The sequence below is a fragment of the Saccopteryx leptura genome, chromosome 6 (assembly GCF_036850995.1).
Source record: "Saccopteryx leptura isolate mSacLep1 chromosome 6, mSacLep1_pri_phased_curated, whole genome shotgun sequence".
Lineage (NCBI taxonomy): Eukaryota > Metazoa > Chordata > Mammalia > Chiroptera > Emballonuridae > Saccopteryx > Saccopteryx leptura.
Window position 1 is genome coordinate 140,699,294 of NC_089508.1, and position 25,423 is coordinate 140,724,716.

Consider the following 25,423-nt stretch of genomic DNA (forward strand, 5'->3'; position numbering starts at 1 on the left):
CTTTCAAATCAATAATGACAATATGCCAGTGGTAGGGGATCAGGGCAGGATTTGGGACTCCTGGTTGTAAAGCTCCCATAGGTACAATATTGTCATTTATTTTTCTTAAGTCTGTAAGCATTCTCCATTTACCAGATTTCTTTTTAATAACAAATACTGGAGAATTCCAAGGGCTATTTCTAGGTTCTATGTGGCCTGCTTGTAATTGTTCTTCTACTAAATATTTTAGCGCTTCTAATTTTTCCATAGTACGGGGCCACTGTTCTATCCAAATAGATTTTTCTGATTTCCAAGAGAGTTTGGAAGCGAAGCGCTCAACAGTAGCCCCTGCTAAAAATTTGATTCTATATCAGGAAATCCTATCCCTCTTTTGTCAGAATGCTGCCTAACTTCTTGAATCATATCACTGGATGTATCTGTTAAAGTATTATAGCCTATAGAGAACATAATATTTTGGGCATTTTGAGATATGGTGGGAATAGACAGTGTAGCTCCCCACTATTGTAGTAAATCTCGTCCCCATAAAGTCATAGCAACATCAGCCATATAAGGTTTCAGAGTAGCAGGTTGACCTCCCAGTCCCCTGCATTGTAATTGATTTGTACTCTGAGCTATTTGATTTAATGTGCCAAGACCAATAAAAGTAGCCTGCACAGTATCATAAGGCCATGAGTGAGGCTATTGTTTGGCAGCTATTATTGAAACATCAGCACCAGTGTCAGCAAGTCCTGTTATGGATATCCCATTTTCAAACATCACAGTTAATTGGGGACGGGAATCATTAATTAAAGTATACCAAAAGACATGATGATTAGTACTGCCAAATCCTCCAGTTCGATTATTTGGAGAAGCTTTCTGAGACATATAAGGTAGAAGTAGAATGTGAGCTATACGCTGATCCTTAGTAAGAGTAACAGGTGTGGGAGAAGACATCATAATCTGGATTTCTCCAGTATAATCAGCATCTATAACACCTGTATGAACAATTATTCCTTTACTAGTTAAGCTACTTCTTCCTAACAAAGGTCCTACCGTACCCTTAGGCAATGGTCCATATATTCCTGTAGGAACTTTAATGATAGTATTGGGTACATTAATTTCAAAATTGCCTGAGCTGGGAATATCTAAGACAGCACTGCCTTTAGTGGCATGCATTAAATCCGTGACTGAAAGCCGTTTTGTTGTTCCAGCTGTTTGTGCTCGACTCCATTGCTGACTGGAAACTGTAAGTGCTGCTGATTTGGTATTTGTTCTGGGCCCTGAACCTGGCCCTCTGGGTAGTTTCCCGGCAAAATATTGCCATCTTTGTCTTTAAAAGATTTACATTCACTGACCCAATGTTTGCCCTTTTTGCATCTAAGACATAATCCTGGAAATGGTCTTTTGGATGAATTATTAAATTGCTGTTGTTCTTTTCTACAATCCTTTTTTGTGACCTAACTTACTTACCACAGTTATAACATTTAGGACGATTATTAGGAAGACCAGCCTTTAGCGCAGAATCTAGAATATTAGCTTGAAAAGTCTGTGAGCCAATATCCCTGCATGCCTTAATGTACTCCTCTAGTGCCTTTCCACTTTGTTTTAGGGGTAATAAAATCTTTTGACAATCAACATTTGCATTTTCAAAAGCCAAAGTCTGCATAAGAACATCCTGAGCTTGTTCATTAGAAATAGCACAGCGAATAGCTGCCTGTAATCTTGATAGGAGTCAATATACTGTTCATCATTCCTCTGTCTAATTTTTATAAATGACTTTTCTCCCACTTCTCCAACTCCAGTGATCTGCATCCAGGCTTTAAGACAAGCAGATCTAACCTGAGCTATAATGGTATCAGTATAACCAGCTTGCTGTTCCACAGCTGCATAAGTGCCAGCGCCTATGAGTATTTCAAAAGTAACTCCCGGAGGATTATTTCTGGCATTGTGAGATATTCAAAGAGCCTCCTCTCTCCACCAAGATTTGAATTGTAAATATTGTCCGGGTTCCAAAACTGTACTAGCAAGTAAATCCCAATCCAAAGGAATCATCAAATGATCATTATAATAGGAAGAGATAAGACCTTGAACATATGGGGACTGAGGTCCATATGTAGCAACAGATTGTTTGACTAACTTTAAGAAAGCAAATTCAATTTGGTCGAACTGAACATTATACCCTCCCCCAGGATGTTGATCATTAGGAGGGAAAGGCTGTCATATAATTGGAAAGATAGATGCAGAAAAATAATTAGAATTAGATTCTAAATCCTCATGATGCATAAGCGCCTGTTGCATTTCAGAAATTTTAGGGAATTGAAAAGTCCTTCCCTTGCCAGTACCAATTAATTCTTGACCTTGAATTGGAAGAGCTGTAGGCTGACATGTATTTTGCTTTTGAACAGGATAAGCAGTATACTGATTTCTAATCTCCTGTTGTTCCAGTGTAAGTTGTAATTTATTTAATAAATGTTTTAGACAGGCAACATCATCCATAGGGGCTCCCTCATTTTTTAAGGAAGAGGGATGAAAGCCTGTGGATGGCTGAATTTCATTAACATTATCAGTAACTTCAGAAGCATAGACAGTATTGTCCAAATCATTATTCTGTTCATTCTGTGCTGAATCAAGTCCTTCAGGCTCATTATAAATAACCTCACTCAAGTCTTTAACAGAATCTCCATCTGATTGCAAAGGGCTAAGGGCTGTAGCAATAAGATTATAAGTAGCCCACATTTCAGCATCAAGTGGATCTCTGTGCTGATGAGCACGGCGTAAAGATTTTCCTACTTGTTGCCAAACATTCAAATTCAATTGATTACGATGCTCAAGAGTATACCAATAACAATGTTTCTGAATAGCATTTAAAAGACGTAACAAAACCTTGTCTTTTATCTGAATCCCAGACCCTTTTAAAAGGGATTTCAAAACTTGTACATAATAATTGTCACGTATGAATGGGAATTTCCCATGACTTTGCTAGTTATCCGAAAGTTTCACGTACACAGCGCGTCCAACTTACGCTTTCGGGGTTCCATCTGTTCCCAACCTCTTCTTAAGGCCCCACGTTGGGTGCCAAATGTTGTTGTGAGTCGGGGGTGCAGAGAGAGAGATCAGCAGATGAAATCATCAAGGACTAGCAAAGGACCACCACTCACTCAGGCAAATGGCCCGGAGTTCACGCTGTGTTCTAATTTTATTCACGAGATTTCAAAAAGCTTGTTTACTGAGAAATTGGCATAACATCAAGAGTAACTTTTACTTAAAGATACATAGAGTGCACCTGCAAGATAGCTTAGTAACAACATAATATCAGAAGGCATTAATTGCTATTGCTTCTATGGATCCCATAACATTCCTCTCCTTATCTTAAGGGATAACCTTGGAAAGTACAGAAATCTTATGAGAATGTTTTGCTGAGAAAAGCCCAGCAACTGCCTTCAGTCACATAGACTTGTTTCAGTGACCAGCCTTCAAGTCACAAAACAATTTTCTTGGCAAAACATTCATTTCTTGTTGGCTGTGTTCCCATCCAAGGCCATGCAATGGGTTATTCTGCTACACTTAAAAGTAATAGAAAACCATTGATCTTTTTTCATTGAGGGTGAATTAGTGTAGAACATGATCATTTGCATTTTCAACCTCTCTGTTTGGTATTGAGTGGAGAATACACCTCAGAGGCACAGAGAGAAAGCACATAGACAAGTTTGGAGGCTTTTGTGGACATCGAGGCTTAGTGGTGGCTTGGTCCTGGGTGTGGTGTTCATTTTGGGGGAAAGATGTGGACATTCTAGAGCTATTTAGGTGATGTCATTGTTAGGATTCATGGTGGGTTGAAAATGATTGTAAGGAAAAAATGAAGTAATGGTGACTCATAATCTTCTGACCCATCACTTGGTTAAATAATATTTTTTAGGTATGCTATTAATATTTTCCCTTAATTTCTCTTTTGCTATATGTTCATTTCCTGGTAAATATGGTCATATTTTGATTTTAAAAATTACTTGGATTTTATCAAGTACGTTTTTAACATCTGCCAATTTTGTTTGGTATTTTCTACTCTTTTATTTATTAAGTTTTTACATTAAAGTAAGAAATTTTATTAATAGATTTTAAAATTTGTCTCATCCTTGGAGTAAAGACTTTTTGTGATTGTGGTATATCATTCTTAATTATCTTTAATAATTATTGGATCAGATGTGCTAATATTTTCTTAAGATTTTTTATACCATATTGGTAAGTGAAATTAGACATTTTCTGAAAAAGTTGCTTTTTAAATACAGGTATTGATTGACTTACAACCCATGCAACTTACAACCGTTCGACTTTACGACCACATTTGCTAGCCACGACAGCTCCACTTCTGCCAGCACAAGCGTTGCCCAGCTGGGCGTACGACAGTGCGGACCAGCTTCCGGCAGCACTACCATCTTCATGTGCACCATTTCAACTGTTATCCCAGACTTGGTACAGCAATTTGTGTTTTGTGTCTTGGATTTTTTTCATCAAACCCCTCCCAAGATGTCTACCAAAAGGAAATTGTCTTTGTCTATGCCTCAGCCTGCCAAGAAGGAAAGAAAGGCCATCGATCTCAACACAAAAATGAAGGTAATTAAGCAGTACGAAGGAGGAAAGAAAGTGAATGTGATCACACGGGATACGAAGTTATCACACTCGACTGTGTTGACGATTTTGAAAGATAAAGAATTCGTGAAGCTGTGAAAGGTTCTGCACCCATGAGATCAACAGTTATAACAAAGCAATGAAGTGGACCCATCCACGAAATGGAGAAATTGCTGTATATTTGGATGGAAGATCAGATTCAAAAATGGACATGATTAAGTCTTTTTACTGTGCAGATGAAGGCGAGAAGTCTATTTCAGACTCTGAAGAAGCGTGCTGGAGAAGATTACAGTCAAGAATTTGTGCAAGCACTGGCTGGTTCCAGAGATTCAAGAAAAGATTCCAAATGCATAGTGTTTGAGTGACTGGCGACGCAGCAAGTGTAGATGAGGAAGGAGCACGTAAGTTTGTTGATACAAGTCTGGATGAATTAATTACAGATGAGGGATATCTAGCAGAGAAAGAAGAGGAGAAGCCAAAAGAAAGTTCACCACTAAGGGATTATCAGAAGGTTTATCTTTACTGAATAAACTTCTTATACATTTTGAAGCAATGGACCCAAACATAGAATGATTTGCAAGGATTGAAAGGATGGCACACGATGTGTTTCATCCGTATCGTCAGATTTATGAAGAAAAAAAGAAACATACAATTCAGACAAAGCTCACCGTGTTTATGAAAAAACCAACTCCAGTAACCCCAACTGCTGCCTCAGATGACGACATCAACGATCCGCAGCCAAGCACCAGCGGCCAATAAAATGTTTTGTACATGTTTATATATTTTGATATGTTTTGCAATTGGGAAAATGTTTCCTATGGTATTTTTTACACCTGTATTTTGTATTTTTGTATTCACCTGTATTTTGTAATTTTGTATGTTTTGCAAATATTAAACCAGTTGTACTGGTAATGCAGTGTTTTACTTAAACCTGACAAATGTAAAATAAACAAAATGGTGTAGAGATGATACAAATGGCATAAAATGAACAAAGAAAATTATGATATATAAGAATAATGAAAGAAAATTATAAAATATGACTTAAAGATTTTTATAACATCATTTCACAGTACTGTACATATAGCCTACTCAACTTACTACCAAATCATGTTACGACCGGTCTGTCGGAACAAATCGTGGTTGTAAGTCGAGCACTAGCTGTATATAAATGACTCAAATTTATGTTGTTTTGTTATATTTGATTGATGTAGAAGGCATGAGGCCAGAATGTTGCAATTGAATGTAAGTATGAGGGTTATTAATGTTCTTCCCTTTTTATAGAAGTTGAGGTAGAAATGTAGATGAAATTCTCAATTTCTGGAAGAAAATAAAAGTGTGTAATTTATTTCTTCTGACATGAAATTATCTTTAGCAAAACATGTCAGGATGTATCTGTAAATAATTGAGATATAACAACCTGAATAGTCAGTGGATTTTAGCTCTGATCTGCATTCTCTGGGAGAGAAGTGCTTTTTATAGTTATGTCTAACAGTTCTTCCACTCCTCAGTATTCAATAGATGCTGGGGACATTGCATAGAAAGATAGAACTACTACATTGAAGATCTGCAGAATGGTCCCTTCAGAAAGTAAGTTGCGCCCTGGCCAGTTGGCTCAGTGGTAGAGCGTCAGCCTGGCATGCGGGGGACCCGGGTTCAATTCCCAGCCAGGGCACATAGGAGAAGCGCCCATTTGCTTCTCCACCCCCCCCCCTCCTTCCTCTCTGTCTGTCTCTTCCCCTCCCGCAGCCAAGGCTCCATTGGAGCAAAGATGGCCCAGGCGCTGGAGATGGCTCCTTGGCCTCTGCCCCAGGCGCTAGAGTGGCTCTGGTCGACGCCCTGGAGGGGCAGAGCATCGCCCCCTGGTGGGCAATGCGTTGCCTCTGGTGGGCGTGCCGGGTGGATCCCGGTCAGGCGCATGCGGGAGTCTGTCTGACTGTCTCTCCCCGTTTCCAGCTTCAGAAAAATAAAAAAAAATAAAAAAGAAAGTAAGTTGCATTTTTCATGTGACGTTTGTGGTTAGGGAGATCCGTTTTTATGTCATTTAAGTTGCACATACCCATTCTTCTTGTAGCTTGTTTACTTTCTCAGGGAAACCTATACAGATAGGAATGGGGAGAGGGTGGGATTGTTATTTTTATGGGCCAAAATATATATATTAGATTGGCTACTGACTTTGGAAACCAGTTAATATTATGTGTAAAAGCCATTCTCTTTGAGGGATCGAGATTCCAGGGCCTCCAGATCAAGTGGTTTTGAATACTCAACGTATTTGATGGAACCAGTCCACACTGCTAATAAGGCTGTTCAGTGAGGACCTAGGAATAGCATGTGTCAGAGCCAAGGTTACGCAACACCATCTTGGCATTTCCACACCCAGACCCAAGGTCTGCAGCAGTCAGTAAGGTATCTCTGCTTTCCCTGTTTCTAGAATTGAAAGAGAAGTCAATAGCATTAAAAGTTAGTGCAAACACATTATGATAATGGTGAGGAACTGACATTTTCTTGCTACTCATTGTTAACCAGAAGATATTGTTTCTTCGTATTTTGCATTTCTGGCTGGAAAATCAAGTGTGGAATGGAAAATATGTGACTTCAGAGGCAGTTGGGAAGGGGACTTAGAAATTGTTATTGCTTCTAAACTCAGGTTAAGCCAACAATTTGATGTCACTACCAGAGAGATTTTTTGCATTCTTTGGCTGTGGTAAGAGTGGTATAGTTTTCAGAATAAAGAAGTTATTTAAAGAGTAAATACAACTTATAGGGAAAGTAGTAAGAATTCCAGTCGAGAAACTTGAAAGGGATTTGAACAGTTAAATCACAAAAGTATTTTCACTTGGGAAATAGAAAAAAAATCTCAGTACAGTTAAAATAGCAAGGTTCTGTTTTTTGCCTATTAATTTAGCAAGTTTTTGATAAAGCAGTCAGCATAATGGTTGGCAGGCTGGACCTGGATTTGCACAGCATTCCTGCCATCACTCCCTGTGTGATCTGGGGTAAGATTTCTAAATTTCTCTTTTCTTATTAGTCAGATGGAAATTTTAATAATACCTACCTTGTAGAGATTGTTTTTGACTATTATGTGAAGTAAAAAAAATACTTTACCTCCAGATCAACCGTTCAAATAGATGTCATCATTTTTAGAAGATGTTAACCTTTTTTTGTAAATGCTGCTTATGTTGACAATGGCACTGAAAATTGGTATGGTCCTTTTGAAACAGTACTTTAAAGCCATAAAAAATGCTCCTACCTTATAATTCCACATTGAGACTAAAGATATTTTAAAATATGGAAAAGTTATATTCATGTAATCATTTCAGCACATTTCTCAAACATCCCTACTACATAGCAGACACTTTACTAGGTGCACCGGATACAGTAGTATATGTTCTGAGATGTTATAGTGAAAAAGCATGTAGTAACTTACATTTCTTTCTTATCTTTTTTTCTTTTTTAGTGTGAGAGACAGAGCCAGACAGATAGGGACAGACAGGAAGGGAGAGAGATGAAAAGCATCCTCGCCCTCCTTCTCCCGCCCCTCACCCCAGCTTGCTCCTCCCGCAGTGGCTGGCCCTTTGCTCCCCCGTGCCTCCCCAGCTGCTCCCCCCCACCACCACCACAAAAAGCATCAGTTCTTCATTGCGGTGTAGAATCCACCGGGTACAAGAACAAACGTCAGAGACTTTCAGGAGTATAGATGTAACTTTATTGGCCAGTTTTACCTGCGCAGGGGCAAATTCCCGAGGTGTCCAGAGACACCATGCTTACAAGGAAATACAGATGGGAATCGCACCTAGCGCTCACAGCTAAATCTTTTTATAAGCTAAGCAAGCAAGCCTAATACAGAAGCAGATGTGGCGGTAACCTATTTGCTAAGGGGGCTGCACATAGCATAGCAACAGGGGCTGGGGTCTAGCTCATTGGCGAATTCCAAACCTAAACTTCTGATAAGGGTCTTTTAACCAATAGAATGCAAACGTTTGTCTCTTTTTCTTTTTTTTTTCTTCTCTCTCAGCTTCCCAGAGTCCCTATCTGTCTCTGCTTCTTGAACGACCTTGGGCATGTTACTCTTAACAGAACAGGAGCAGGACCTGCCTGTAACCCTTAAGTTCCCTGTTCCATTAGTGCCCTGCTTATTTTCTGATCTTCTCTTGGTCCTTACATTCCCTACTCCTATTAGGGCATAAATCAAACCCTTGATTCTTCATCAGAAGGAAGGATGGTGTAGGTAGGTTGAGACAGAACTATCACTTTTACAGTCTCGATTTTTCCTTAATAAATGTAAGGAGTTTATTAATAACTACAGGCCCAATAGTGAGAGTTAACAAAAGTATCAGTAATGGCCCAGTAATTGTAGATATAAGAGTGGTTAGCCAAGGGGAGGTTCTGAACATAGAGGCATACCATCCTGGGTCATCTTCTTCTAAGTTTCTATTTTTTAATCTGTTTGCAAGTACCTTGATATTCTCTCTAATTACTCTAGAGTGGTTAGCATAAAAACAGCATTCTTCTCTTAGAGCAGCACACAGTCCTCCTTGCTCGAGAAGGAGGAGGTCTAGTCCTCTCCTATTCTGAAGGGCTACCTCGGCTAGGGATTCTATTTGCTTCTCGAGGTATATTACCTGGTTTTGGAGAAGTGCAATATCTTTGGAGAATGTCTTGGATAACTGTCTGAGGGTAAGTTCCCCTTGAATGAGGGATGCTGTCCCTACTGCTGCTGACCCTACAATTCCTATGGTAGCTATGATAGGGATAAGAAGTGGAGCTTGTTTTTCCTGCCTTGGGGGAGCCACAAGGAATTCAGGATTTCCCCCATACAGATATACCTGTGGAATAATGTAAGCACTTACACAAAGTTCAGGATGAGTGGGGACTATACACTTGAAGATGCCTTGAGTACATATAAACCATAGTCCTTCAGGTGCCTTCGTCACTTTTGGGTCCTCTAGGGTGGCGAGTAGGGTTTCTTGGTTAAGGCAATAGTCACTGTAATTGGAATTACCTAAGGTGAAATTTGCTAAGAGGTAGCAGGTTCCTTTCCTATGGAACTCTGCTAAAGTGAGAGATCCTTCTTTTTTTTTTTTTTTATATTTTATTTATTAATTTTTAGAGAGAGGGGAGAGAGAGACAGAGGAGGAGCAGGAAGCATCAACTCCCATATGTGCCTTGACCAGGCAAGCCCAAGGTTTCGAACTGGCAACCTCAGTGTTCCAGGTTGACGCTTTATCCCACTGCGCCACCACAGGTCAGGCTTTTTTTTTTTTTTTTAATTTTTTTATTTATTTATTCATTTTAGAGAGGAGAGGGAGAGAGCGAGAGAGAGAGAGAGAGAGAGAGAGGAGAGACAGAGAGAGAGAGAGAAGGGGGGAGGAGCTGGAAGCATCAACTCCCATATGTGCCTTGACCAGGCAAGCCTAGGGTTTCGAACCGGCGACCTCAGCATTTCCAGGTCGACGCTTTATCCACTGCACCACCACAGGTCAGGCGAGAGATCCTTCTAAGACACAATTTTTCATCTGATCCTGGTTCCAGTTCCTCATAAAGGTTACTGTAGTAGGAGCCAGTTCCCCTTCCCTCAAGGTGTTGGCTCCAAGCCCTACATAGAAAGGGGGTCTGGGACTAAGGCAAAGCCAACAAGATTCTGTAATTTCAGGTTGTGTCTTGTTAAAGAAGGGGAATACCTTATCCAATAAATCTAGGGCATATGTCTCTTGGTGGTGTGGTCTTCCCAGTAACGGGCTGGGAGTGTAAAAAGGCAATTTATGGTCCTGCTCCTCTGGCTCTATTGGGAAAGAGTCTATAGTTGGAGTCTTGGTAGCTCCGCTCTGGTCTAGGCCTGTCTTACTGTCCAGGAGTTTTGGTGCTGCTGGAGTGTGTGCTGCTGGGAGGCTGACAGGGGGCCTAGGTGGCAGCCCATTCCCTACTCCTATTAGGAAAGGTCTGTTCTTTGTAGGAAGCTTTCTAATGGTGAAAAAGGTACCAGGATCATGTCCAGTTACATATAATCTTAGCCCCCAGGTTTTTCCTGAATTCCAACTTGGGTCTTTAGGCTTCTTAATAGTAATGATAGTAAGGTTACAATTATCTTTAGCACAGTCCTCATCCCAACCATCATTGGGCCTTCTTCCCCCTAATCTAGTTCCTAATTAAAAGAGACTTATGTCTGGGTCTGGTTTCGGTGGACTCTATTGAAATTCACTGACAAGTATTTCACAACCCCATGCTTTACAAAAATAATCTGAGTGAGACCTGCAAATTCGGAGCTGTCCGGAAGGGGGTTCAGGGCAGGCATAGTGTGGAGTATACTATAAAGCCCTATTTTTAACATGAGGTGCACACTTACTACCTGCAGTGTATGAGCTAGGCCAGTTATCTAAGAGCGAGCTCCTGGCTGAATCAGAATGTCTCCAAGCTGCTGGTGAATCACAGAATTTTTCTTCAAAAAACTTTGATAAATCAGCTTGGAGTGTTATGGAGGTGTTACTATCCCAGGTGTTATTCTGTGCTATAACTGCGCCATCTGCTGTCCTGATTAAAACCCATTCCTGCAACTCTAGTCCCTTGCTGGGTAAATAATAAAAAGTCATCAGTCCTAAGTGGAGGAGAAGGTGAGCTTTAGAGGCTCTCCAGGGGTCTGTTTGACTTGCCATCTCCGGGATCCTTCGTCAGGTGGTTGGGATGATTTCATGTGGGAGAGATGGATCCAATAGGGCTTTTCTGCTATCCGGACTGCAGAAGGGGTACTGAGCAACACCTGGAATGGTCCTTGCCACCGCGACTCTAGGTTCCCTCGATGGTGGTTGAGAACCCAAACCCACTGTCCAGGGTCTGGTGGCGACAACCTCTGGGCGTTGTCTTCTAATGCTGCAGCTCTCTGTTCCTGCAGCTCCCTTCCCTGGATAACCTCACTTACCTTACTGAAATTAGTGGGTCTCCTGGCTGCTGCTTTTAAACCCCGCAACAGAGCCCGGCGATACTGGAAGAGTGCTTCCCTTCCCCCTGAGGTATTTGGGTCCCAGGCCGGGGGCTGCTTGGGAAGGACATTCTTGGCTTCCCCATCCGTTCCCCCGTCCTCTAAAACAGCTTTTGCTGCTTCTCTCATTATTCTATTTCTTTCTTCTGTAGTAAAAAGAGTTTGTAAGACCTGTTGGCAGTCATCCCACGTTGGCTGGTGGGTCCTAAAAACTGTCTCAAGCAAGGATATTAGTCCCTGCGGTTTCTCATAAAAAGGAGGATTTTCCCACTTCCAATTGTACAAATCACTGGTGGAAAAAGGCACATAGATGAAGTGAGGGGGCACTCGTGGACCAGCATCTGGTGCCGGCGGCGCTTCCCGGAGCGGTAAAATGGCTGCGCTCCCCTTGGCACCTCCTGCAGAAGGAGGCAAAATGGCGGTGCCTCCTGCAGAAGACAAAGGCAAGATGGCGGTGCCTCCTGCAGAAGACAAAAGCAAGATGGCGGTGCCTCCTGCAGAAGGAGGCAAAATGGCTGTGCCTCCTGCAGGAGACAAAGGCAAGATGGCGGCATCTCCTACCGAAGGAGAAGGCGAATATATCACCCCTCCTCGGGTGTGTGGTGGACTCAAAAATCTACTTACGTCCTGCTGCGTGGAATCAGGTCCTCCCTGCCACTGATAGGGAGGAGGGAAATTTACTGGGTCTAAGGGATCCTCCAGTGGTTCAGGCAAGACAGGGTAAATTCTAGATGACGGTACAGTGGACTGTACTGGGGAATTGGTCTTCTCCTTTTCCTTCCTACTGCCTTTCCTTGCCCTCTTGTTACTTGCAGTAACACATATTGCCCTTCTCTCTCTCTTGCCATTCTTTATGTACTTTCTTATATACCCTGGCTTATCTGTGGCAATATCAACCCACACATCTATATACAAATATTGGTCTGGATGGGGCACCTGGTAGATAATAGCTCGGACAGCAAACACAATAGGAAGATCAAAAGTTCCCTCAGTGGGCCACCCTACGTTGAAAGTGGGCCATTCTAACTGACTCAAGGTCTGGAGGGTCTCTCGGTCTGGAGGTGGCCCTCCATACCCCTGGGCTCTTTTCTGAAAATCAGAAAAGTTGTTTAGCAGGCACTCAAGTGGAGAACCGGGTACAGACTCTTGTTGTCCCATTCTTCTGTATGCCGCTTTGTCTGCTATTAAACTTTCAAGAATTAACAAAACAATTATCAAAATACCCCAACCAATAAGCAAAAAAAGGCTAGAGTAAAAGATTGTCTCACACTCAATTCAGGCATTCACACACAGACAAAATGCAGCACAGCGCGGCGCAGAAATTCCTAATGTGACCGGTCAATTCTAGAGTTAACTCCTAGAGTTAACAATTCCTTTCAGAAAACGGCATCCCGTTCTGAAAGCCCTGGGTGGATTACCAGCGGCATCCCACCTACTACCTCAGGTTATGCTCCGGAGCTCAAAAACAAAACCAAATGAGGATCCTCAAAGAGTACTTACTCAAGTCGAGCTGTCCCTCTGGTCTCCAACCAAAAACTCCACCAAGGGAAATCCCGGGTGAGCCCCCAGAGATGTAGCATCCACCGGGCACAAGAACAAACGTCAGAGACTTTCAGGAGTATAGATGTAACTTTATTGGCCAGTTTTACCTGCGCAGGGGCAAATTCCCGAGGTGTCCAGAGACACCGTGCTCACAAGGAGCTACAGATGGGAATCGCACCTAGCACTCACAGCTAAATCTTTTTATAAGCTAAGCAAGCAAGCCTAATACAGAAGCAGATGTGGTGGTAACCTATTTGCTAAGGGGGCTGCACATAGCATAGCAACAGGGGCTGGGGTCTAGCTCATTGGCGAATTCCAAACCTAAACTTCTGATAAGGGTCTTTTAACCAATAGAATGCAAACGTTTGTCTCTTTTTCTTTTTTTTTTTCTTCTCTCTCAGCTTCCCAGAGTCCCTATCTGTCTCTGCTTCTTGAACGACCTTGGGCATGTTACTCCTAACAGAACAGGAGCAGGACCTGCCTGTAACCCTTAAGTTCCCTGTTCCATTAGTGCCCTGCTTATTTTCTGATCTTCTCTTAGTCCTTACAGTGGCACCTTAGTTCATTGATTGCTTTCTCATATGTGCCTTGACCCTGGGGACTAGAGCCAAGCCAGTGAACCCTTCTTCAAGCCAGTGACCATGAGGTCATGTCTATGATCCCATGCTGAAGCAGCAGCCCCTCACTGTAGCTGGTGAACCCATGCTCAAGCCCCATGAGCCCACCCTCAAGCTGGCAACCTTGGAGGTTCAAACCTGGGTCTTCCATGTCTCAGGCCAATGCCCAATCCACTGTGCCACCACCTGCTCAGGCAGTAGCTTACATTTCTTTTATTTTTTTAATCTTTATTATTATTTTTTTAACAGAGACAGAGAGTCATAGATAGGGATGGACAGACAGGAATGGAGAGAGATGAGAAGCATCAATCATCAGTTTTTCATTGTGACACCTTAGTTGTTCATTGATTGCTTTCTCATATGTGCCTTAACCATGGGCCTTCAGCAGACCAAGTAATCCCTTGCTCAAGCCAGCGACCTTGGATCCAAGCTGGTGAGCTTTGCTCAAACCAGATGAGCCCGTGCTCAAGCTGGCGACCTTGGGATCTTTAACCTGGGTCCTCCACATCCCAGTCCTACGCTCTATTCACTGCACCACCGCCTGGTCAGGCTTTATTAATTTTAATGTATTGTGTTTACATGGATTCAAGTGTCTCACTGAATATAACACACACACACACACACACACACACACACACACACACACACATTTCTATGTATATATATCCCCTATGCCTCCCTCCTCCAAACTCTGTCCCTCCTTCCCTCTCGGATTTGCTGTCCTGTTATCTGTATCTCTGTGTTATGTATATATAATTTCAGTAATCCGTTCACCTTCTCTGATCCCATCCTCTCATCCCCCTTCTCTCTGACAGCTGTACCTCTGGTCCCTGTGACCCTGCCTGTGTTCTATTCTGATCCTCAGTTCACTTTGTTCATTAGATTCTACATATAAGTGAGATTGTATGATATTTTTCTTTCTCTGCCTGGTTTATTTCACTTAGCATAATAATCTCCAGGTTTATTCGTGCTGTTGCAAAAGTCTTGGGAAGCACATGGGGGTGAGGGGCAGTGGCTACGCAGGGAGCACAGCAGGGGCGAGGGGCGTAAGGAGCATGCAGGGGCAAGGGGTTGAGTAAAGGGGGGATTAAAAGGGAGTGAGGAGTGGGGGGTGAAGGGGATTGATTTTAATTTTTTCCCATTGAGTATGATGTTGGTTGTGGGTTTGTCATAGATGGCCTTTATCATGTTGAGGTATGTTCCCTGTATTCTCACTCTGCTGAGAGTTTTGATCATAAATGGGTGCTGGATTTTATCAAATGCTTTTTCTGAATCTATTGATATTAAAATTACCATGTGATTTTTATCCTTTCTTTTGTTTATGTAATGAATCACATTTATTGATTTGAGAATAATGTACCAGCCTTGCCTCCCCAGTATAAATTCCACTTGACCATGATGTATGATTTTTTCATGTATTGCTGGATCCGGTTTGCTAATATTTTGTTGAGAATTTTAGCATCTTGAGTTCATCAGGGATATTGGCCTATAGTTTTCTTTCTTTGTAATGTCTTTACCTGGTTTTGGAATGAGGATCATGCTTGCCTCATAAAAGGAGCTTGGAAGTCTTCCTCTTAAATTTTTTGAAATTGCTTGAGAAGGATAATTGTTAGTTCTTCTTTGAATATTTGGTAAAATTCTCCTGTGAAGCCATCTGGTTAGGACTTTTGTTTGCTGGGAGTTTTTTGATAACTTTTAATTTTATTTGTTGTAATTGGTTTATTTTTTCTGATTCTTCCAGATTGGGTTTTGGAAGATTGTATGTTTCTAGGAATTTATCCATTTCACCTAGGTGGTCCAATTTTTTGGCATACAGATCTTACAATCCTTTGTATTTCTTTGGTGTTCGTTGTTACTTCTCCACTTCTATTTCTAATTTTATTTATTGACTCCTCTCTCATTTTTTTGATGAGTCTGGTTAAAGGTTCATCAATCTTGTTAACCTTTTCAAAGAACCAGCTCTTGGTTTCATTGATCTTTTGTATTTTTTTTAGCCTCTATGTCATTTATTTCTGCTCTGATCTTTATCATTTCCTTCTTTCTACTTCCTTTGGGCTTTATTTTTTGTTCTGTTTCTAGTTCTTTTAGATGCAGGGTTAAGTTGTTTATTTCAGCTTTTCTTGCTTCTTAAGGTATGCCTGTAATGCTATGAACTTCTCTCTCAGGACTGCTTTTGCTGTTTCCCATAGATTTTACATTGTTGTATGTTCATTTTCATTTGTTTCAAGGAAATTTTTTATTTCTTCCTTGATCTCGTTGTTAACCCATTCGTTACTTAATAACATGTTATTTAGCGTCCACGTGTTTGAATATGATTCAGTTTTTCTATTTTGGTTGATTTATAGTTTTATGCCATTGTGACCAGAGAAGATGCTTGATATGATTTCAATCTTCTTAAATTTACTGAGACTCGTTTTGTGTCCTAACATGTGGTCTATCCTAGAGAATGTACCATGAGCACTTGAAAAATAGCTTACATTTCTAACAGTGAAGAATAGCTATGCAAATTATGTCCATACTATGACATTTTATAAAGCCATGAAAAGTGATAACTCATGGTAAGTAAAATAATTGGTTATGATTTAACAGTAAAAAAAAAATAGAAAAGATGCTAGGGGGAAAAGATAAAAAAAAAGGATGTATTAACCAGGGAAATTAGATTAGGTAAGATTGAGAGGTATAGGAGTGGTGGTGGGTATATTTTCTCAGATTTCAGGGGTTTTTTGTATGATTATATTAGATTTACAAATCTTGCTTTTGAGACAAATTTAAATTTTCCAAATTTGTTGCACATACCATGGTTTTAATTTATATTATTTATAATTATTTATATGTGTATATATTTATAAAGTGATAGTAGTGTTATTTATTCAGAAATAAGTAGCTTATTCTGCCTCATGTCAATTTGCCAGACCAGGAAAGAAAGTTACTGATTAGAACAGTGCAGGCATTTCCCTTCGTAGTGAAAGGTGGAAAGGCTCCTGGGAATCTACTGTGTGCTGAGACATTATGGTACGTAATTTAACTGCATTGTCTAAATTTACCTCCAGAACACTGATGAAGAGGGAAGGTGTTATTAGGTCCATATTATAAAGAACTAAGAAATGCAAAGATTAAGCAATATATCTGCTAAGGGCACACAGGGAGAAAATGGTAGAACCAGAGTATCTATGTCTTATTTTACAAATCTTATATATTTTGTAAAACTAATAGTAGTTTATTACTTTTTGTTTTAAGAAAATTTTCAAAGAATCAGAACGTTTACCAGAGAAGCCATAACCCACCTCCGGGTCCCCCTGGAGAGGACTATTCACAAAGGAGGTACTCTTGGAATGTGCAGCCAAATGCCAGTCAAGCAGTCCAGAACACAAGCTGGAGTCCTGGCAGTTACTGTGGACTGCCATATCCAACCTATTACGGATGTACCGAGTGACACATACCACCCTGGAAATCTGTCTGGAGAAAGCAGAACTGAAGACAGCTGGCATGACTTTTTATAAGATCAGGTCAAATGAAGTTGATAATCTATTCTTTTTCTCCCTAAAGTTCAAACTTAAGGAAAAATTACATAGACATTAAACTCTTTGCTGATAAATTTGCAGTATGTGCAGTAGTGAAGGAAATAATCCTTTGTTCCAGTCTTAAAATTTTTAAAGGAAGATGTTATTTTTAGAACTGATAGAGTAATAAAGAATACCCTTGTATGTGAAATTTAAAATTTTTATCTTTTTGCCTGGCCTATGGTAGCGCAGTGGAGAAAGCATCGACCTGGAATGCTGAGGCCGCCAATTCAAAACCCTGGGCTTACCCTGGTCCAGACACATATGAGAAGTAATCCATGAACAACACAAGTGAAGCAACTATGAGCTGATGCTTCTTGCTTCACCCCCCTTTGTCACTCTGTAAATTCAATATTTTTTTAAATTTATATAAAAGGAAATTTTATCTTACCTATGTATTTTTTTTCTGACTACATTTGTGATATGAAGGTGTGTGTTGAAAAAATGTTAGTCATGTTCTAATTTTCTATGTCCTGTTATTGACCCAATCATTGAGGATATTTTTTGTTTCACCTCTGTTTAAGATTTCTGTTAAAATCTGCCTAGTTTACAGCCTCTTTAGAGCCTAATCATTATTTGTTATTAGTTGTGGCATTTTCATGATTAGACATTTTTTTCTTTGGCATTCTATTATGGGATTCGATCAGCTTTCTCTCTGAATTGTCAGATATGCAATCTAACACAGGAGTGGATGAGCTTTTAGGGATTTATTGTCAGTTGGGAAAGAGGATGATATATCAGAATGCTGGGTAATTTACCTGAAAAATTAATTGCTGTCAACTGTGTGGAACTATTCAGAAAACTTGAAAATGTTTATAAAAGTTGATCAGAATAGGAGATGACATCTAAAGTCTGGGTTTTCTGGGAAGACCTGCATGGCTCCTTGTGTTTTTGATTCTCTGATGAACATAACTTGCTGGGGTCATTCTCCACATGCCTCTCACAGTGGAGCTGTCCCTTCACCTTTACTTTTTCTGAGTTGTCTCTTCTGCTCCTCTACCTCTAGAACACACATGGATCTCTTGGGAGCTGTTAATTATTTTTAGTTGCGGAGGAAGCCAGAAACTTTTGCTACAGAAAATGTCACCACCATGACATCAAAAGTGTCGGTAGATATTTGCTGAATACTTAAAGCAACTTGGCTTCATTTTCTAAAGCCTCTTATTTTGAAAATTTGTATCAGAATGTCTTACACTACCTGTAACAGTTGTTTTTTCCATTCTTTTTTTATATGAACAACATGTTGAACTTGACCTTAAGGAAATACTGTAACTCAGCTACTCCCTGGGCTGTGTGTGATTAGCTCAGTCATCTAGGTGATGCCTCGTAAAGTTTTTCTCTGCCTGCCACATTTAACAGAGATGTAAGAGTTGTTGCTAAAAGGCTGTCTCACCTGGGAAGAAATAGGAGAGGCTCTGGCCAGTTGACTAAGCAGGAGAGTGTTGGCCACCCGTGAGGAAGTCCTGGGTCAGGACATACAGGAGAGGAGACCATCTGCTTCTCCACCCCTCCCATTTTCTCTCTCTCTCTCTCTCTCTCTCTCTCTCTCTCTCTCTCTCTCATCCCCTACTGCAGCCATGGCTCAAATGAGTAAGTTGGCCCAGGGTGCTGAGGTTGGCTCCATGGTCTCACCTCTGGTACTAAAATAGCTCAGTTGCCAAGCAACAGAGTAGTGGCTCCAGATGGGCAGAGAATCAACCCCAGACAGGAGTTGCTGGGTGTATCACGGATGGGGTGCATGCGGGAGTCTGTCTCTCTACCTCCCTGCTTTTCATTGGTTAAAGAAAAGAAGAAGAAAAAGAAATGGAAGTAAGACAACTGATGAGGCAAAAAAGGACAAGCAGGGGTAGGTATGGAAATCCAACTACTCTAATAGTGGTGGTGTTTTTTTTAGGTGAGAGGAGGGGAGATATTCAGGCATACTCTTTCATGCTCCCTGACCAGGATCCACCCAGCAACCCCTATTGGGGGGCCAGTGCTCGAATCAACTGAGCTATCCTCAGCACCCGGGGCCAATGCTAGAACCAATCGAGCCACTGGCCATGAGAGGGGAAAAGAGAGAGATGGAGAAAAGGGCGAGAGGATAGGAGGGAGGAGAAGACAGTTGTTTCTCCTGTGTACTCTGACCAGGAATCAAACCCGGGAAGTCCAGTTACCCACTGACCCACTGGCTAGGGCCTCTTGTAGTTCTAAAGAGTTCTTAGGTAAGCAGTTTCTAAGGAGGACATTGCCAGTAGAAGTGCTATTGTATCAACACTGCCATCCTCAGAAAACCTTTCTTTACCCTATTGTTCCCTCTGTCCCCTTCCTCTTCTATTTCACTTACCAGCATAGCCTGTTAAACACTAGGCTCCATTACCATCTTGTGTCTTGTTTATTCTTCAACACACTACTATACTTCTGTCTTCTCACACCACACCATTGTGTTTTGTGCTAAAGGGACCTTTTTTAAAAAAGGTCTTCAGTGTTCTATTTCAGCTTTTACAATTTCTATTTATTAAAAAAATAAATAAAACAGTTCAGCCACCACCTCTGCCATACCCGATTCTCACTCCCCAAAGGCAGTCACTAAGTATTTTTGCATTATCTTCTAGTATTTGCTTCCTTACTTAAATACTATGCTTATATTGCTACTTCTTAATTTTTCAATATGACATTATGTTATTGACTTCTTACTGTGGAAGATTAGGATTTAGCCTTTTTTCATCATCTACCCACATACACTTTCTGTTACCTCCATTTTTCAGTACAGTTAATTTCCACCTTTTGGTTAAATCCATATGCTAATTGCAAGTTATTTACTAGGTAAATACCACTTACCTCTGAGCCATAGTATACCATGATTGTTTCTTGTATCACTTTTTCCCCTCGTTCTTGCCTCATTTGTTTGCCACTTTTCCTATGGGACCAATCACTAATTCATCCCCAAGTCTCTAACACCACTGTAACATTTCTCCTATGTAGATAGGAGAAACACATTAGATTCTTTTTTGTTTGAAAGCTTTCCTGGAACCCTCTTGATGCTTTCCAGGTTGGGGGCTATATTAGTTTGCTAGGGCTGCCATAACAGACTGGAGGCTAAAACAATAGAAATTTATTTTTTCAGCCTGACCAGGTGGTAGCACAGTGGATAGAGCATTGGCCTGGGATACTGAGGACCCAGGTTCAAAACTCCTAAGTTACCAGCTTGAGCACAGGCTCATCTGGCTTGAGCTTAGGATCATAGATATGACCCCATGGTGTGATTATTACCACTAACTGTAACAAGTACCCATTGATACCCCTAATTCCTATCATAGTCCTCATCCCAGTTTTTCTGTATTCTAAGAAATTCTTTGAAGTTCAACTGACTAATTCTTTTTTGAGGAAAGATATATAAGGCTAATGGTGTACATACTATTGGAACACATACCTGTAAATTGATTCTCTTTATTTAATGAATGTATTTTCTTTCTCTAAAGATACCAATTTCCAGGTTTCTTCCATTCCCTACATCAGCTATTTCCCTTTTTATGTCTGTTTGGTTTTTTTTTGTTGTTGTCGTCGTTGTTTTACAGAGACAGAGAGAGGGATAGACAAGGACAGACAGACAGGAATGGAGAGAGATGAGAAGCATTAATCATCAGTTTTTCATTGCACGTTGCAACACCTTAGTTGTTCATTGATTGCTTTCTCATATGTGCCTTGACCGTGGGCCTTCAGCAGACCAAGTAACCCCTTGCTGGAGCCAATGACCTTGGGTCCAAGCTGGTGAGCTTTTGCTCAAGCCAGATGAGCCCGCACTCAAGCTGGCGACCTCAGGGTCTCGAACCTGGGTCCTTCCGCATCCCAGTCCGATGCTCTATCCAATGCACCACCACCTGTCAGGCTGTCTTGTTTGTTGATGCCTGTCTCTCATGCGGGAGATGTCATTGAAATATCTGGTAACCTCTGCTCACCATTCTGTACTTAGGAGTGAGCCACTCAAAGCTGATGAGAGCCCTGTTTGTGTCATGGTAGATTTGTAATAAAGTGGTCGGCTTGCTTGTTGTTTACTTTCCCCTTGCTCTACACATTTAGGTTTCATTTTTCTTTAATCTGTTACCATCTTTGATAAATTATATTGTTGTCTCATCTACCATTTATCAGTTCTCTCATTCTCTTGAGTTTTTTTGTTTGTTTTTTGTGAGAGAGAGAGTGGGACAGACAGGAAGGGAGAAGGATGAGAAGCATCAATTCTTTATTGAGGTTCCTTTGTTTATTTATTTTTTGTTTTGTATTTTTCTGAAGTGAGAAACAGGGAGGCAGAGAGACAGATTCCTGCATGCGCAACCGAGATCCACCCAGCAAGCCCACTAGGGTGCAATGCTTTGCCCACCTGGGATGTTATTCCGTTGCAACTGGAGCCATTCTAGTGCCTGAGGTGGAGGCCGTGAGCCATCCTCAGCGCCTGGGCCAACTTTGCTCCAATGGAGCCTTGGCTGTGGGAGGGGAGAAGAGAGACAGAGAGGAAGGAGAGGGGGAATGGTGCAGATGCAGATGGGTGCTTCTCCTGTGTGCCCTGGCCAGGAATCAAACTTGGGACTTCTACACGCTGGGCTGACACTCTACCACTGAGCCAACCAGCCAGGGCCCTTAGTTGTTGTTTGATACTTTCTCATATGTGCCTTGACTGGGAGGCTCCAGCAGAGTGAGTGACCCCTTGTTCAAGTCAGCAACCTTGGACTCAAGCCAGCAACCTTGGGCTTCAAGGAAGCGACCTTTGGGCTCAAGTCAGTGACCCCACATTCAAGCAGGTGAGCCTGCACTCAAGACAGCAACCTCAGGGTTTCAAACTTGGGTCCTCAGCATCCCAGGCCAACGCTCTATCCACTTTGCCACCAGCTGGTCAGTGCACTCTTGTGCATTTTTAATCTGTAAAAATTCTTTTACCATCATTTTGGGTAGGGAGTAGAGATATAGGCATGAGTTCAATCCAGTCAGTGTCTTGAGACTGCAAATAAGCCAAATGAAATTGAGTTTTAGGTTTATCCTCAGTCTGGTAAGCTTAATTTTTATGTGTTGTTTCCTGGATGTAGCCATTGAATACCCTGAGCCATGATTTGGTCCTTCAATGTCGACCACACACACTCCTACTGTGGAGGCGAAACCCATCCAGGATTCTGTTGAACCACCTTTCTCATATACTTCCAATAACTGCCCCAGAATTAGGTCCTAGTAACGAGCTTTCATGTTATTTCCCTTTTGGAAATCTTGAATAGCTAAGGGCCTTAAGAATCTATCCCTAACTAATCATCGAGGCCTTCTGTGAACGCTTTCCAGCTGATTTTTTTAAGCCTCTGCTATATTCCACTACATTCTTCAGTCTGCCAGCCATTTCCTGAGTCCATTGTATTGTGCGCATTTATGCTGCTGTGTCTTCACCATTCAGGTTGCTTGCTTTGCTGAAATGGCTCCCCGTGCTGTCTCTGAGCAAATCATGCTTGCTTTTGAAGCCCTACCTTTCCAGTTAAGATTACTCCCCAGGAATACTCCCCCACATATTTCTTTCTTTTTCTAAAAAGTACCTGTGTCATTGCTTAGCATTTATCTCATATTTATCTCCTGTTACATGAAACAGGTTCTTAGTGTGGTTTCAGATTCCTTCAACCCCCTCCTCCTCCCTGAATGTGTCTTCTGCCACCTGGATGACACTCTTTTTTTTGCCTTAGCAGCAGAGCATATAGCACTCCCTGAGCTGACTAGAGCCTAGGTTAAACTGGACCTGCATTGCCTTGAAATCCCACATCAAACCCTCTCTTCTCAGTCACACCTTCACTTTAGAGGTAAATGTCACACTACAGGCCACAGAATCTGGTTTTCTGAGCGGCTACTGAAGAGAGAGATGATCAGTAGTGTGGAGGAGTCAGTTCCCATGATGGGGAGACTTTATTAATGGAATACAATAATGGGAGAAGCCTATGGGAGGAGCCTAGCAGGCTAATTCTCTCCCCTACCACACACACACACACCTAACCCTTTTCACTCTTCTGTGGACCACTCAGGATGGTTTTTCTTTCCAGAGTGAGTCCACCTGCTGAGTGAACACACACCATACAAGCCATGTGTCTTGGCTCTGGCTGTGTGAAGTCTGCCATGAGATAACCCATTATGCCATAATGTTTTACATCCCTTGCTTTCCTTCCCTTTTTTCCTCATCCTCACCACCCATATAAAAACCCAGCAATTTAGTAACTGCTTCAGGCTCTGCCCCCCATTTCTTATTGAATATGGCCATCATAGTTTTAATCATTCGACCATGTTTATGAGAGTGGGAAGTACCAGAGCTCTTCCACTGATTAGACATTGAGATCCTACAAATATTTATACCTTTTGAATACAGAAATGTTAGTTATATCCAAAGTAATAGTTTTTCAAGAACTACAAGTTATTTTTACATGAGAGCAGTAGGTTCTGGAGTCTGGATGTCTTTCATGGCCCATTTCTTTTAACACTCCCAAGGGTAGATTCACTTTAACAGTTATGCACATTTATAGAGAGCCACTGCGTCTGAATGTGTCCGGCCTACGTGCAGCTGAGAGCAGAGGACAGGCCCTGCTCGTCCAAGGGTGACCTGGCAGGGCAGGGTCATGAAAACAACTTGGAAGCTGCATATAGTATTGACGCCAGAAACAGGAGGGGGGGTGTACATAGTGCGCCACAGGCTCAGAGTGTTCTGATAGGCTTGTAGGATAGTGTTACGTTGTTTTAGATTTCAGATTACTACCTCCACCCCAGCACAATGCCCTTTTGTTTAAGCATAAAAAAATGGGTTTTCCAGGCTCAGGTCCATTGTGTCTCTATCCAAGCACAGTGTACCACCTGCCCAAACTCTCTATGTCTCTGTGTTTTCATTAATCCTCTGTCGCCCCTCTCAGGTCTTTGCTTCCCTGCACAGGCCGCTGTCGCCCCTCTCAGGTCTTTGCTTCCCTGCACAGGCCGCTGCACACATTTATGCCAGTCTATGTATAGCCAAGAAAAAACAGGGTTGATATTCTTATGAAAGATCTCTGTTAACCCTTCATCAGGTCAGTTTTTGAATTAATTTTATGATGCATAATGATCTCTATTCCTCTGCAGCTATAGGTAAAAAAAAAAAATTTACCTCTGGAATGACTTTTTGAAAAACAGTAAAATTCATCCTTTTTTAGTGTACAGTTCTATTAGTTTTGTCAAAGGCTTTCAGTTCTGTAGCTACAATTAAGAACAGTTTCATCACTCCGTCACGTCACTTTGTAACCAACTGCTCCCACCAACCTCAGACCCTGGCAACAAGTGATCTGCTTTCAGCCCAAGTGTGTTTGCCTTTTCTAGAATGTCATGTAAGTGAAATCAGACAGTACACATAGCCTTTTGATTGTGTCTTTTGTTTAGCATAATGCTTTTGAGATTCATCCATGTCACTGCAGAGGTTGCCTTGGGCTCCTTTTCAGTCAATGTATCGCATTCCCCCATTCCTAGCAACCATTACTTTGCTTTTAGTCATTCTAGAACGAATTGTAATTTATAGTGTTTTGTAGAAATGAAATCATACAGTAACATAATTTTAGATTCTTGCTTTTTAAAAAAATGTTTTTGCTGAGCATGGTTTTTAGATTTATCCATGATGTAAGTATCAGTAGTTTATTCTTTTTTATTACTGAGCATCATTATATGAATTTACGACAATCTGTTTATCCATTAAAGTGTTGTTGGGTGTTGGGTTGCTTTGTTTATGGCTATCATGAGTAAATTTGTTATAAACATTTATGTGTAAGCCTTTGTGTGAACACATATTCACCTCTGGCTATATAACAGTAGTAAAATTTCTGAGTATGGTAAGTATATTTCATAAATAACTTTTAATTATTCAATTAAAAGTGATTTTTAAAGTAACTGCCAAACTCTTCTAAAGTGCCTATATTCAGACCAGCAATATATGAGAGTTCTAATTGTTCTGCATGTTACACAAAAGTTGATCTTTGTCTTTTAAATTTTAGTCATAATATGGGTGTATAGTAGTATCCAACTGTGTCTTTAATTTGCATTTCCTAATGGCTAATGATGCTGAGAGTCTTTTCATGTGCTTATTGACCTTTCATATATCTTTTGTGACATGTGTGTTCAAATGTCAC

The 25,423-nt window shown here is 41.1% G+C and overlaps 1 pseudogene; it reads left to right on the top strand.

Annotated features, from left to right (window-relative positions):
- Window positions 1-17,228, top strand: part of LOC136377184 (RNA/RNP complex-1-interacting phosphatase-like) — a 51,734-nt pseudogene extending 34,506 nt beyond the window's left edge.
- The last annotated feature ends 8,195 nt before the right edge of the window (window positions 17,229-25,423 follow it).